Source organism: Sciurus carolinensis, chromosome 12, assembly GCF_902686445.1.
Source record: "Sciurus carolinensis chromosome 12, mSciCar1.2, whole genome shotgun sequence".
Classification (NCBI taxonomy): domain Eukaryota; kingdom Metazoa; phylum Chordata; class Mammalia; order Rodentia; family Sciuridae; genus Sciurus; species Sciurus carolinensis.
In genome coordinates, this window is record NC_062224.1 from 53847720 (window position 1) to 53864259 (window position 16540).

Here is a 16540-nt window from a genome sequence, read left to right on the forward strand (position 1 = left end):
GAAAAAACTCAAATTACTAAAATTTATAAAGAAAAAGGAAATATCATGACAGACACTATTGAAATACAAAACATAATTAGAAGCTATTTTGAAAATCTATACTCCAACAAAATAGAAAATCTCGAAGACATAGACAGGTTTCTAGAGACATATGATCCATTCAAACTGAATCAGGAGGACATATGCAATTTAAATAGATCAATTTCAAGCAATGAATTAGAAGAAGTCATCAAAAGCCTACCAAGCAAGAAAAGTCCGGGACCAGACAGATTCTCAGCAGAGTTCTACAAGACCATCAAAGAAGAGCTCATTTCTGTGCTCAATTCGGCAGCACATATACTAAAATTGGAACAATTTTAGTATATGAGAAGATTAGTATTAGTATATATTAGATTTAGTATATAGAGAAGATTAGCATGGCCCCTGCACAAGGATGACACACAAATTCGTGAAACCTTCCATATTTTTGAAAACTTAAAAAAAAATTTTTTTAAGAAAATAACTTAGATCTAGAGTACACTCTGGGGCAGGTGTAACATTTAATTAGATATGAGAACCATTTTTTAAAGTTGCTATATTTAATAACAGATTTTAAGATCCTTGCTTTAGAAAGGATCTATGAACTGGGGAATTCACTTGGTGGTAGAACACTTGCCTGCCATGCTTATGGCCCTGGGTTCCGACTCCAGCACCATAAAATATACAGAAAGCATCTTATACCTTTACAGTTGGAAAAAACCGTAAATGTCCTGTGGTGGCACACGTATACTTGCATTTTTCTCATAAAAATGTCGGAACCTGGAGAACATTGCCAGACTGAAAGCCTGGGAGCAAAGGAAACTGAAAATGGCCCTTCAGCTATGCTAGGTCTATAACAGAAAGTCTCACACTTCGATATTTCTATTATGGGTGCCTCTTTACATCTGTGACCTGGACAGTTTTGCTCTTTGTTTACTTTAACTTCAGTGAAGTGACTCAGCCACTTAAGAATGTGCCCATCAAGGGGTCTGGGCCCCACAGACCATTTCCCAAAAAATTCTACCCCCATTTCACGCGAGGTCCAAGTCAGGTATTAGAGCCACAGTTCAAAGCAAACAGAATTGGCGATGTGCTGGGTAATCGCATTGAAGATCCAGAAAAAGGCCACCCGAAATTCTCTTCTGGATTTGTAGAGACATGTTTAAGTAGCTCTAAGATGGCAGCTGGCTTTGGGCCAAGAGGTGGCGCACAATTAGTGTTAACATGGCGGGATCTCTCATGACCTTTTGCCTGATTGGTTGATGTCTCTTCAGCGCTCATGGTCAACACATGTTCCTCATTCTTTCTTAATTGGTACTGGTGGCCCTGTGCTCCTATTGAGCTACTTAATCCTAAGCTGATTGGCTGCCTTAGTGGATATAAGACATTCCCTTCCTCTAAGAAGCAAGAAAGCGAAAAACAGAAAGCAAAATAAGAAAAGCAATCAGAGAAAAATAAAGAAGTTGTTCATTCCTAGTCCGCCTCCAATTACTTCCCGCAGTCTAGTTGATGCAGGCGGCAACGGAATTGGGTATGATTTTCAGTGAGCGTGATCAGGAGCTGAGGGACTTGGGCTATCAGAAGCACACCTTTAACATGCTCATTTCCAACCGCCTGGGCTACCACAGAGATGTGCCTGACAGCAGGGACGCTGCATGTAAAGAAAAGTCTTACCCAGTTGACCCGCCAATCACTAGTGTTGTCATTTGTTTCTACAATGAAGCTTTTTCTGCCTTGCTCCAGACAGTGCACAGTGTGGTGGACCCATGCCAACACACCTTCTGCATGAAATCATCCTCATGGACGATGACAGCGACTTTGATGATTTAAAAGGAGAATTAGATGACTATGTTCAGAAATACCTCCCTGGAAAAATTAAAGTCATAAGAAAAACAAAGCATGAGGGACTGATTCGAGGACGGATGTCCGGTGCAGCACAGGCCACAGGAGAAGTGCTTGTGTTCCTGGACAGCCACTGTGAAGTCAATGTGATGTGGCTGCAGCCCTTGCTGGCTGTCATCCGCGGGGACCCACACACTGTGGTTTGCCTGGTGATTGACATCATCAGCGCAGACACACTCGCTTACAGCTTGTCCCTGGTGGTGCGTGGAGGGTTCAACTGGGACCTGCATTTCAAGTGGGATCTGATCCCCATTGCTGAACTAGGCAGAGCAGACGGAACCACTGCGCCAATAAGGTCGCCTACAATGGCAGGAGGATTGTTTGCCATGAACAGACAGTACTTCAATGAGCTTGGACAGTATGACAGTGGCACGGATGTCTGGGGAGGAGAAAATTTGGAAATATCATTTCGGATCTGGATGTGTGGTGGCAAGTTCTTCATCATCCCTTGCTCCAGAGTAGGACACATTTTCTGAAAAACCCCTACGGGTCTCCTGAAGGCCAGGACACCATGATGGACAACTCTCTGCGGCTGGCACACGTCTGGCTGGACGAGTACAAGGAGCAGTACTTCTCATTAAGACCTGATCTGAGGACCAGAAGCTATGGAAATATCAGCGAGCACGTGCAGCTGAGGAAGAAGTTGGGCTGTCAGTCATTCAGATGCTCTACCACTTCGAGACCAATAAATGTCCAGTGGCCCAGGGCCACCCAAGCCAGAAGGGCGGCCTGGTAGTGCTTAAGGCCTGCGACTACCAGGACCCAACTCAGATCTGGATTTATAATGAAGAGCATGAATTGGTTTTAAGTAACCTCCTTTGTCTAGACCTGTCAGAAACTCGCTCATCAGACCCACCATGACTCATGAAGTGCCATGGGTCAGGCGGATCCCAGTAGTGGACCTTTGGGAAAAACAACTGACTGTACCAGGTGTGGGTTGGACAGTGCCTGGGCGTGGTGGATCCCCTGGGTCAGAAAGGCTCTGTTGCCATGGCAATCTGTGATGGCTCCTCCTCACAGCAATGGCACCTGGAAGGGTGAGGTGGCACCATGTCAGTCTCTGCCAGGCCAGCCCTGTGGTCCTGCTGGTGGAAGGCAGCCATCTGCAGGTGACCAGGAGTTTCCACTGAGACATCGAGGCCCCTCTGTTACACTTGGAGGGCCCACAGGGCAGAGCCCGGTGGGTGGACATTCTGTTTCTGTGATCCGTGCTTCAACCCCTTGGTGATGGAACTTGTCATGATTTCCCTTCTTACAGGACCTCATTCTGTTATCATTTAATACATTCTAAATCGTTTGAAGAAGCTGGTTGAATCCACAATTACTTTTAACTTCAGAAGACATTTATAATATTTAAGAAGCAGTCAACTATTATAAATTATTTTGATGACTTATGACACTGTCCCCATCTAAAATAAAGGATCTTTTCAATTATTTAAAAAAAAAAAAAAGCTCATTTCAATACTCCTTAAAGTATTCCAGGAAATAGAAAAGAAGGGAACACTTCCAAACTCATTCTATGAAGCTAATATAACTCTGATACTAAAGTCAGAAAAAGACACATCAAAAGAAAACTTCAGACCAATATCTCTAGTGAACACAGAGCAAAAATTCTTAACAAAATTCTAGCAAATTGCATACAAAAACATAATAAAAAGATAGTGTACCACGATCAAGTGGGTTTCATCTGGAAAGTTTGGTTCAACATCCAGAAATCAATAAATATAACTCACCACATCAGTACACTTAAAGATAAAAATCATATGATTATTTCAATATATGCAGAAAAGCATTTAATAAAACATAGTACCTCTTCATGCTCAAATTCCTAGAAAAAATAGGGATAGTAGAAACATACCTCAACATTGTCAAGGCTATCTATGATAAGCCCATGGACAACATCAAAAATGGAGGAAAACTGAAACCATTCTCTCTAAAAACTGGAACAAGGCAGGGATTCCCTCTTTAACCACGTCTATTCAACATTGTACTTGAAATTCTAGTCAGAGCAATTAGACAGACCAAAGAAATTAAAGGAATACAAATAGGAAAAGAAGAACTCAAATTATCCCTATTTGCTGACAACATGAGTCTATATTTATAGGGGCCAAAAAATTCCACCAGAACACTTCTAGAACTAATAAATGAATTCAACAAAGGAGCAAGAGATAAAAAAATCAATACTCATAAATATAATGCATTTCTATTCATAAGTGATAAATTCTCTGAAAGAGAAATTAGGAAAACCACCACATTCACAATAGCCTCAACAAATAAAATACCTGAGTATCAATCTAACAAAAGAGGTGAAAGACCTCTACAATGAGAACTACAGAACACTAAAGAAAGAAATTAAAGAAAACCTTAGAATATGTAAAGATCTCCCATGTTCTTGAGTAGGTAGAATTAATAATGTCAAAATGGTCATACTACCAAAAGCACTACAAATTCAATGCAATTCCAATTAAAATCCCAATGACATACCTCATGAAATTCATTTAGAAGACTGAGAGACCCAGAATAGCCAAAGCAATTCCTAGCAGGAAGAAGGAAGCAGGAGGTATCACAATACCGGACCTTCAACTATACTACAGAACAATAGTAACAAAACCAGCATGGTATGGGCACCAAAATAGACACGTAAACCAATGGTACAGAATAGAAGACACAGAGACAAACCCACATAAATACAATTATCTCATACTAGACAAAGGAGTCAAAAACATACAATGGAGAAAAGATAGCCTGTTCAAAAAATGGAACTGGGAAAACTGGAAATCCATATACAGCAAAATGAAATTAAACCCCTATTTCTCACTCTGCACAAAACTCTACTCAAAATGGATCAAGGAACTAGGAATTAGACCCAAGAAACTGCACCTAATAGACGAAAAAGTAGGCCCAAATCTTCATCATGTTGGCTTAGGACCAGACTTCCTTAACACGACCCCCAAAGCAAAAGAAATAAAAGCAGGAATCAATAAACTTGATAGATTCAAACTAAAAAGCTTTTTCTCAGCAAAGGAAATAATCAACAATATGAAGAGAGAGCCTACAGAGTGGGAGAAAATCTTTACCACACACACTTTGGATACAGCATTAATCTCCAGAATATATAAAGAACTCAAAAAACTCTACACCAAGAGTACAAATAATCCAATCAACAAATGGGTTAAGGAAAAGAATAAACACTTCACAGAAGATCTACAAGCAATCAACAGATATATGAAAAAATATTCAACATCCCTAGGAATAAGAGAAATGCAAAACAAAACTACCCTAAGATTTCATCTCACCCAAATTAGAATGGCTATTATCAAAAATACAAGCAACAATAGGTGTTGGCGAGGATGTGGGGATAAAAGTACACTCAGACATTGCTAGTGGGCTTGCAAATTGGTGCAGCCACTCTGCAAAGCAGTGTGGAGATTCCTTAGAAAACATGGAATGGAACCACCATTTGACCCAGCTATCCCACTCCTTTGGCTTATACCCAAAGGACTTAAAATCAGCATACTACAGTGATGCAGCCACACCAATGTTCATAGCTGCTCAGTTCACAATAGCCAGATTGTGGAACCAACCTTGATGCCCTTCAATAGATGAATGGATAAAGAAACTGTGGTATATATACACAATGGAATATTATTCAGTCATAAAGAAGGATAATATTATGGCATTTGCAGTTATATGGATGGAGTTGGAGAATATCATGCTAAGTGAAATAAGTCAATCCCAAAAAACCAAATGATTTCTCTGATAAGTGGATAGATAGATAGAGGATAGATAATGGGGGGGTAAGGCAAGAATGGAGGAAGGATGGATTGTGTAGAGGAAAATGAAGAGTGGGGAGGCAGAGGGGGAAGGAAAGATAATAGAATGAGACAAACATCACTACCCTACGTGCATGTATGATTACACAAATGGTGTGACTCTATTTCATGTACAACCAGAGAAATGAAAATTTGTGAATAATGAATCAAAATAATAAGAAAGAAGAAAGAAAGAAGAAAAAGAAAGAAAGAAAGAAGAAAGAAAAAGAAAGAAAGAAAGAAAGAAAGAAAGAAAGAAAGAAAGAAAGAAAGAAAGAAAGAAAGAAAGAAAAGAAAATCAGTCAACCCTAATTGTGTAAAGTTGCACTGGACAAGGCAGACATTCTGTAGAATCTGCAGCTAGCAAACCTCCCTATAAAACATTAAATCAACACAGCCTCTCTCTAGCCTTCAGATAGCAACAAATAAAAACAGGGAATAACTCTGAAATGGGTTGTCTCAATAATTCATCTAAAAATAACTTATAAAGGAATTTCTACTGAAAGGAATTTTTACTGAAACCCCCTCCTGCTCACTGCAGATGAGGGAATTCCAGGCCTTGAGACAAAATATACAATCTTGAAAATAATGTCGACAATAAGAAAAGATGTTCAGAGGCCATGGCATGTAAAGAATTAAATTAGAAAATACAGGACGTGAAAGATCGTTTCAATCAAGAGATGGATGGAGTGTCTGAAAAACAATCAAATACAAATCCTGGATATTAAAGACTCAAGAAAAAATAAAAATTCAATTGCAAACATTAACAGATTAGATCACTCTGAAGACAGATTCTCAGACCTTGAAGGCAAATTAAAATAAAGTGAACAATAAAAGACATTAACAGACCATGAACAGAATATTCAAGAAATCTAAGATAACATTGAAACCAAATTTAAGAAGCACTGAGGTAAATAAAGGCTCCAAAGTATAAACTAAAGGAACTTCTACTGACTTCTCAGTCCAGGACCTGAAGGGCTTGGAATTAATACAGACCAGGCCCTGAAAGACAAAGGATGCCCAACAAGATCGCTATCGCTATACGCAGCAAAACACCTTTTAACGTTGAAGATGAAATAAAAACCTTCTGTGATTAGCAGAACCTAAAAGAACTCATAACTGCTAGCCAGCATTACAAAATCTACTAAATAAAATATTTCATGCAGAAGAAATGACAAAGAAATATCAGAGCCAGCATACGGATAAATCTCACTAGAGGAATCATCAATTAAAGGAAAATAAAGTCTGAATAAAGCAGTACAAACAAAAATGTCAGGAAATAAAAATCATCTCTCTATAATAACACTGAGTGTAAAAGATCTAAATTCTCCAATCAAACCACGTAGATGGTAAAATGCATTAAAAAAAAAAACAAGTAAACCATATGTTGTTGACTTTCAGACAGAGACATCCACAGGCTCACAGTAAAAGAATGGGAAAAGATAGACCATGAAAATAGAGACAAAATGCAAGCAAGGATAATTACTTTCAGATTAGACAAAGTAGACTTCAAACCAAAATTAATCAGAAGAGACAAAAAATGTCACTTGATACTGGTGAAGGGAATCATCCAATAAGAAGATAACAATGATTATAAGTATTTAGGCTCCAAACATCAGTACACCTGTCTACATAAAACAAACCCTTCTGTATATGAAGAATCAAATAGACCACAGAAGAGCAATATCCTCTCTCACCATTAGATAGGTCATATGGACATAAACAAAAAATACTAGTAATCAAATGGATCCAACGGACATCAAGAAAACATCACATATATCAAGTGAATTCACTTTCTTCTCAGCAGTACATGGAATATTCTATAAATCAGTTCATATTTTAGAGCACAGAGCATGTCTTAGCAACTGGAAAGATATGATAGATATGATTTCTTGAATTCTAGAAAATCGTAATAGAATAAAATCAGAAATCAGTAACAATATTTTTAAAAGAAACAATTTTCTCTGAGTGTGATGGTGCACACCTAAAATCCTAGCAGCTCAGGAGGCTGAGGCAGGAGGATTGCAAGTTCAAAACCAGCCTCACAATTTAGCAAGGCCCTATGCAACTTAGCAATCTCAAAATAAAATATAAAAAGAGATTGGTTATGTGACTCAGTGGTTAAGAGCACGTGGGTTCAATCCCTGGCACAAAAAAAAAAAAAAAAGAAGAAGAAGAAGAAAAAGAGAAAAAGATAAGAAAGGGAAAAACAATTTTAAAATAATACACTATTGAATTATGAATGGATCATGGAAGAATGTCTTACAAACAAATGAGAAGAGATACCGCATATCAAAATCTCTCAGACAGTAGTAAGGCAATTCTAAAAGGAAAGTTTAAAGCACTGAGTTCCTACAACAAAAATGTAGAAAATACCAAATAAATAATCTATTGAGACCCTAGAAAAAGAACAAACTAGTAGCAAAATCAGAAGACAAGAAATTAGTCAAAATCAATGGAATTGAGAACAATAAAAACAATAAAAAGGATCAATGAAACAAAGAGGTGTTTTTTTGAAAAGAAAAACAAGATCAACAAATAGCTAAATTAACCAAAAGAACATGACAAACTATATCAATAAGTTAGAGACAAAATAATAGATATCACACAGACCCTTCTGAAATCCAGGGTATCACTAAAAATTATTTTGAAAGTTTATATTCCAATTAACTGGAAAATCTAGAAAATATTGATAGATCTCTAGACACATATGATGTACCAAAATTGAATTTATATAAAACAAACAGACCAATTTCAACTAATGTGATTGAAGCAGGAATTAAAAGGTTTCCAAAAACAAAAAGCCCAAGGTTAGATTCTTTTTTCTTTTCTTTTCTTTGCTTTTCTTTTCTTTTTTCTTTCTTTCTTTTTGGTTCATTTCAGTTATACATAACATTAGAATTCATTTTTACATAATTTTTAAAATTATTTTTATTTTTATAATTGGTTATACATGGCAGTAGAATGAATTTATACACTTTGATGTGTCATACATAAATGGAGTATAAATTTCTCATTTTTCTGATTGTACATGTTGTAGGATCACAGTGGTCATGCAGTCATATACATGTACACGAGGTAATAATGTCTGTTTCACTCTACTATCCTTCCTACCACCATACCCCTTCCCCTTCCTTTGCTCCCCTCTACCTAGAGTAACTCTATTCTTCCCTAGAACTCCCATCTTATTGTGAATAAGCACTGTATATAAGAGAAAACATTTGGCCTTTGATTTTTTGGATTTGGTTTATTTTGCTTAGCACAATATTCTCCAACTCCATCAATTTACCAGCAAATGCCATAATTTCATTCTTCTTTAAAGCTGAGTAATATTCCATCATATAGATCACATTTTCTTTATCCATTCATCTATTGAAGAATGCCTAGGTTGGTTCCACAATACAGCTATTGTGAGTTGTGCTGCTATAAATGTTGATGTGGTTACGTCACTGGTAGTACACTAATTTTCAGTCCTTTGAATATAAACCAAGGAGTGGGAGAGCTGGGTCAAATGGTGGTTCCATTCCAAGTCTTCTGAGGAATCTCCATACTGCTTTCCACAATGGTTGCCCAATCTGCAGTCCCACCAGCAATGTATGAGTGGACGTTTTTCCCCTCACCTTCACCAACATTTATTGTTGCTTGCATTCTTGATAATTGCCATGACTAGAGTGAGATGAAATCCTAGAGTAGTTTTGATTTGCATTTCTCTGATTTTACATGATTTTAAAAGCATGGAATATAATTTGCTCTAATTCAGTCCCCAGTGCCTCCCCTTTCCTTCCTCTCCTCCCTTACCCAGATCCCTTTCCTCTACTGATCTGTTTTTCATTTATAGATTTTTTTTAAAAGATCATTTTCTTGTGGCTGTATGTGAAAGTGAGACTCACTGTGGTATATTCATATTTATACATGAGATTAGGTCAGATTCATTCCACTGTACTTCCCTTATTGCATCACTTCTCTCTCCCACTCAATCCCCTTTCTCTCCCCATCCACATATTTTCTTTTTTCTTGTTTTTGACTAGTTTCCACATATCAGAAAAAAATGGACCACTAACTTTCTGGGTCTGGCTTATTTCCCACAACATGATAGACTTCAGTTCCATCTGTTTACTGGCAAATGCCATAATTTCATCCTTCTTTATGGCTAAATAATGCTCCATTGTGCATATATAACGCATTTTCATTATCCATTCATCTGTTGGAAGGGCACTAGGTTGGTTCCATAGCTTGGCTATTGTAAATTTTGCTGCTATAAACACTGATGTGACGGCCTCTATACAGTATGCTGATTTTAGATCTTTTGGATATATACCAAGGAGAAAAATATCTGTCATATGGTGTTCCCATCCCTAGTTTTTTGAGTAATATCCATACTATTTTCCAGAGTGGTTTCACTAATTTGTTGTTACACCAAAAATAGTATGAGTGTGCCTTATTTTTCACATCCTCACCAATTGTATTGTTATTTGTATTCTTAATAATTGCCATTCTGACTGAAGTGAGATGAAATTTCAATAAAGTTTTAATTGCATTTCCCTAAGTGCTAGAGATGTGAACATTTTTTCATATATTTGTTGACCATTTGCATTTCAAATCTTGAGAAGTATCTGTTTAGTTTGTTTGCCCATTTATTAATTGGGTGATTTGGCTTTGGGGTGTTAATTTTTTGAGTTTCTTATTATGGATATTGACGCCCTCTCTGAGGAGCAGTGGCAAAGATCTTCTCACATGCTGTAGGCTCTCCAAGCTCTTGCTTGTGTCCTTGCCTGTGCACAAGCTTTTTAAAATGATACCACCCCACCTATTCATCTTCAGTTTTAGTTCTGCTTTAGGAATCTAGTTAAGGAAGCCAGTTCCTATACCAACACATTGGAGTGTTGAACCATTGTTTTCTTCTAGCAGTTATAGAGCTTCTGGTCTAATTCCCAGGTCTTGGATCCACTTTGAGTTGATTTTTGCACAGGGTGAGAGGTAGCGGTCAAGCATCAGTCTTCTACATCACGATATCCAGTTTTCCTAATACCATTTGTTTAAAATGCTATATTTTCTCCAATGTATGTTTTTGGCACCTTTATTTAATATCAAATAACAGTATTTACGTAGAATTGTCTCTATCCCTTCTGTTCTATTGCAGTGGTCTTTGTGTCTCTTTTGGTCCCTGAACCATGTTGTTTTTGTTACTATAGCCCTGTAAGTATAATTTGAGGTGCAGCTTTATGACACCTCCAGCGTCCCTCCTTTTGCTTAGGATTACTTTGTTGATTCTGGGTCTCTTATTTTTCCAAGTGAATTTTAGAACCGCTTTTTCCAGTTCTGTGAATAAAGTCATTTGCATTTTGTTGGGGTTTGGATTGAATCTATACAATGCTTTTGTTAGTATGGCTATTTTCACAATATTAATTCTGCCTATCCAAGAACATTTGAGGTCTGTTCATCTTCTAAGGTCTTTTTCATTTCTTTCTTTTGTATTCTAGAGTTTTCATTGTAGAAGGACCAGATGAAATTCCTAGCTGAGTTTTAGCAAGCCTTGAAAGAAGAATGAATGCCAATCCTCCTCAAATTATTTTATGAAAAGGGAGGGAACATTGACACATTCATTCTTGATGCCTGTATAACCCTGATGCCAAACCAAAGATCTATTAAGTAAAGGAAACTTCAGTCCACTATCCCTGGTGAACATGGATGCAAAATTTCTCAAGAAAATATTGGCAAACCACATTTAAAACACACTAAAATAGTACAACATGATCAAGTGGGTTTCATCCCAGGGATGTGAGCTTGGTAAACCATACACAAATCAAGAACTGTAATTCACCACATAAGTAGAGTTAAGGACAAGAACCACATGATGACCTCAATGGGTGCAGAAAAAGTGTTAAACAAAATTTAGTATGCATTAAGGTTAAAAACTTTGGAGAAACTAGGGTTATAAGGAACTTACCTAAAAAATTTAAAGGGTATATATGAAAAACCCAACTCAACTTCAGACTGAATGGAGGAAAACTGAAAACATTTTATCTAAAAGCAGAAACAACATAAGGATGTACTATCCCATCACTCCTATTAAACAGTTCTTGCAACTCTAGCCAGAGTAATCAGGCAAAAGAAAGAAAATAAATGGAAAACATGGGGAATGAACAGTAAAATTATCTGTTTGCAGATCATGATCCTACACTTGAAGACTCAGAAGACTTCACTAGAAGACTTCTAGCACTAACAAGCCAATTCAGCAAACTGTCAGAATACAAGATCAGCATGCGTAAATCAGTTATTGTCTTATATTTCAATAAAGAATCTGCTGAGAAAAAAAATCAGGAAAATCAATTCATTCACAACCCCTCCCCCCCCAAAAAAAAAACCAAAAACTTGGGAATAAATCTAACCAAGGAGGTGAAAAACCTCTGTAATGCAAACTAAAGAACTCTGAAGAAAAATTGTTAAAGACCTTAGAAGATGGAAAAAACTTTTATGTTTTTGGATAAGCAGAATTAATATTGTAATAGCTATTCTACAAAAAGTTTTATGTCAACTCAATGTATAAAGAACACAATGACGGCTCGCCAGGCCGGAGCCTCGGTGGGACCAGCGAGAGTGGAACCCAGCGGGCGGAGGCCTGGCTGCTGAGGTACTGGGGAGGAGCCGCTGCTGAAGGAGCTGAGCTTATCTGCAACTCGAGCCAAGAAAGTGAAGATAGCCACGGAATCATGCCCCAAGGGTGACCAGCACGTTCCTGTTGCATGTAAATCATGTCCCTGAGGTTACATATTTATTAGCAGAAAACTTTTAAATGCAAAACACTCAGAGAAATCACCATCTTCTACAGAAATCAAGCATGAAACCAAGAGGAGGCTAACAGAATTAGGAGAGAGAAGATAAATCCTACAGTAAATAAAGAATTAGGAAACAAAGAGGTCTCCAAGTAACAGCCATTCAGATCCTATCAGACGAGGAAGAGGAAGACCTAAAAGTACATCTGCCAAAAAATATGAGGAAGAAAGAGAGAAACAGGAAAAGGAAATTGACATCTATGCTAACCTCTCTGATGAGAAGGCTCTCGTGTTTTCAGTAGCCTTGGCAGAAATAAATAGAAAGATGTCAGTCAAAGACTATTCTCTGATACAAGTATCAAGGTATTCTCTGATACAAGCTGTTGAAACTTTCTTCAGGATTACAGCAGCAAATTCTCAAACAGTTGTGGACTCTCAGGAGCATTCTGACTGCACCAATAAGGCCTTTGATTTTTTTTTTTTTTTCCTTTCTATCATTTAGCCTGTGCCACACTTAGGGAACAAAGCTGTAGGTTTGGACTATTTTGGGATTGTTTATCAAGGAGAAATACCAGTGTTTTGTGTTGGCATATAAGCAAAATGAAACAAAAGTGCTGGATGGCTGTTAAAAGGATAAAAAGGGGTAGGACTAACTGCTAAAGTATGAAAACTCGGGAAATCAAATGCTTGATAGGTTTCAGGTGTGCCACCAGAGAGGCAATGTTTCAAATACTGTCAGAAAGAGTGACTTTTAAGTAGATATAGTTCAGATTTTCAGCACTAACGGACTGCACATATACAGTCCATTTACTTTTAATAAATTGGCAATTGATATTTTATTGAATGGGAATTTAAGAATATAAGCTAAATTTTGTCTTAAGTTGATTTTTTTCTTGGCCATTATTTTTATGACTTAAGGTATGAGTTATATTTTAGGAGATACTTTCCAGACAGTTTGGAAGTTTGGGTGCTATATAAAGAAAAACATTTAAGGATATATCATACTTCAGATATAAACACCTCTCTTTTTTGAAGGTAATTTATTTATTGGTTTTTTTAAAAAAACTTTTCTGCTCTCAAGATGCTGCCTGTTAACCTAAACATAAAATATATTTATTACATGCAAAATATTTCTTAGATAGCCACTTTTAAGCAGTAATGTTTTATCTGAGTGGATGTTCATTCATACATCCTGATGATTATTTAAATTGTTACTTAACCTCCTTCTGGAAGAAAAAATAAACCTTGATATTGAAACTAAGTAGATTAAATAGTGTGGTATAAACTTTAAAAAAAAAAAAAAGAACACAATGACATTCTTTACAGACATAAAAAAATTTTTTTTAATTTATATGGAATAATAAAAGATCCAAAATAGCTAAAGCAATCCTAAGTCAGAAGTGTGATACTGGAAATATCACAATACAGTACATCAATTTATAATACAGAGCTATAGTAACAAAAACAAACTGATACTGATACCAAAACAGACATGAAGATTAACAGAATGTAATAGAAAACAGGCATAAATCCATAATAGAAAGTCATCTCATACTTCACAAAGCTACCAAAAATATGTTAAAGAAAAGATAGACTTTTTAATAAATGGTGCTGGGAAGAATGGATATTTGTACATAAAAGAATGAAATTCAAGGGCTGGGGAGATAGCTCAGCTGGTAGAGTGCTTGCCTCGCAAGCACAAGGCCCTGAGTTTGATCCCCAGTACTGCAAAAAAAAAAAAAAAAAAAAAAAAAAAGAATGAAATTCAGATCCTTATCTTTACCCTGCAGAAAAGCCAATGCAAAGTGGATCAAAGACCTGGGATTTAGACTGGAAATTCGGAAACTACTAGAAATAAACTATAGCTTAACACTTCAACTTATTAGCATGCAGCTATTTTCTTAAAATGACTACTAAAGCACAAGAAATAAACCTGAGAGTCATAAGTGGGATAGTATCAAATTAAAAAGCTGACTAGCAAAAGAAACAGGAGTGTGAAGATGGGTGTGCAGAACGGCAGACCTTTGCCAGCTGCCCCTTGGAGAGGGGATTAATATGCAGAACGCATGAAGAACTCAAAAAAAATACCATAAAATACCAAATAACCTAATTTTAAAATGCGCAGAAGACATGGACATTTCTCAAAAGAAGATATACAAATGACTGACAAATACATAAAAAATTATCAACATCCCTAACAATCAGGAAAATGCAAATCAAAACTACATTGAGATTTCATCTCATTCCAGTCAGAATGGCAATGATCAAGAATACAAATATAATATAATAATATTATTCATGAGGATGTTGAGGAAAGGTATACTCATACATTTGTTGATGTGACTACAAATTAGTATAACCACTCTAAAAGAAATTATGGAGATTTCTCAAAAGAGGAAAACAAAAAGCAGGAATGGGTCTACCACATGATCCAACTATTCCACTCATTGTTATTTTCTTTCTTTAATCTTTAGGGTGTTCTTTCTTTTATATTTTAATTTGTTGTTTTTAGATATACATCACAGCAGGGTATATTTTGACATGTTATACATTCAAGGGGTGCAACCCATTATAATTTTAATTCCATTCTTGTGGTTTATCATGATGTGGAGTTACACTGGTCATGTATTTATATATGAGCATAGGAACATTATGTCAGATTCATTCTACTGTCTTTCCTATTCCCATCCCCCATCTCTTGCCTTCATTCCCCTTTGTCTAATCCAATGAACTTCTTCTATACTTTCCCTCTCTACCCTCCCTTGTTATGGGTTAGTATTAACATATTGGAGAGAACATTCAACCTTTGGTTTTTTGGAACTGGCTTATTTCACTTAGCATGATATTCTCCAGTTCCATCCACTTATTGACTAATGCCATAGTTTCATTCTTCTTTATAGCTGAGTAATATTCCATTGTGTATGTAATAACACATTTTCTTTATCCATTCATCTGTTGAACAGCATTTAGGTTAGTTCCATAGCTTGGCAATTGTGAACTGAGCTACTGTAAACATTGATGTGACTGTGTCACTGTAGAATGCTGATTTTAAGTCCTTTGGGTATAAGCCAAAGAGTGGGATAACTGGGTCAAATGGTGGTTTCATTCCAAATTTTCTATGGAATCTCCATACTGCTTTCCATACTGGGTTGCACCAATTTGCAGTCCTACCAGCAATATATGAGTGAACTTTTCTCCCCACATCCTCCCAACATTTTTACTTATATTCTTGATAATGGCCATTCTGACTGAAGTGAGACAAAATCTCAGTGTGGCTTTAATTTGCATTTCTCTAATTGCTAGAGATATTGAACATTTTTTCATATATTCTTTGACATTTGTATTTCTTCTGTGAAGTGCCTGTTAGTTCCTTAGTTCATTTATTGATTGGTTATCTGTTTATTAGTGTTAAGTTTTTTGAGTTTTTTGTATATCCTGGACATTAATGCTCTTTCTGAGGTGCAGATGGGTAAAAATTTTCTCTAATTCTGTAGGCTCTCTGCTCATATTCTTGATTCTTTCCTTTGCTGAAAAGAATCTTTTTAGTTTTATTCCATCCAGTTTATTGACTCTAATTCTTATACTTTAGGAGTATTATTTAGGAAGTCTGTTCCTGAGCTGATATGATGGAGAGTTGGGCCTACTCTTTTTTTCTAGTATACACATGGTCTCTGGTTTAATGCCAAGGGTTTTGATCTATTTTGAGTTGAGTTTTGTGCAGGGTGATATATATGGGTTCAATTTCAATCTACTACATATAGATCTTCAGTTTTCCCAGCACCATTTGTTGAAAAGGCTATCTTTTCTCCAATGTATATTTATGGCACCTTTGTCTAGTATGAAATAACTGTATTTATGTGGATATGTCTCTGTGTCTTCTATTCTGTTCCATTGATCTTCATGTCTGTTTGTGTGCCAATACCATGCTGTTGTTACTATAGCTCTATAGTATAATTTAAGATCTGGTATTGTGATGCCTCCTTCAATACTTTCCTTGATAAGCATTGCTTTGGCTATTCAGGACCTCTTATTTTT

General features: G+C 36.5%; 3 pseudogenes; all 3 read left to right on the forward strand.

The window, feature by feature from the left end:
- The first annotated feature begins 371 nt into the window (after positions 1–371).
- On the forward strand, positions 372–468 carry LOC124962535 (uncharacterized; annotated as a pseudogene).
- Positions 469–1533: 1065 nt separating this feature from the next.
- On the forward strand, positions 1534–3058 carry LOC124962267 (polypeptide N-acetylgalactosaminyltransferase 11-like; annotated as a pseudogene).
- A 9229-nt stretch (positions 3059–12287) lies between these two features.
- LOC124961344 (UPF0547 protein C16orf87-like) lies at positions 12288–14410 on the forward strand (annotated as a pseudogene).
- The last annotated feature ends 2130 nt before the right edge of the window (positions 14411–16540 follow it).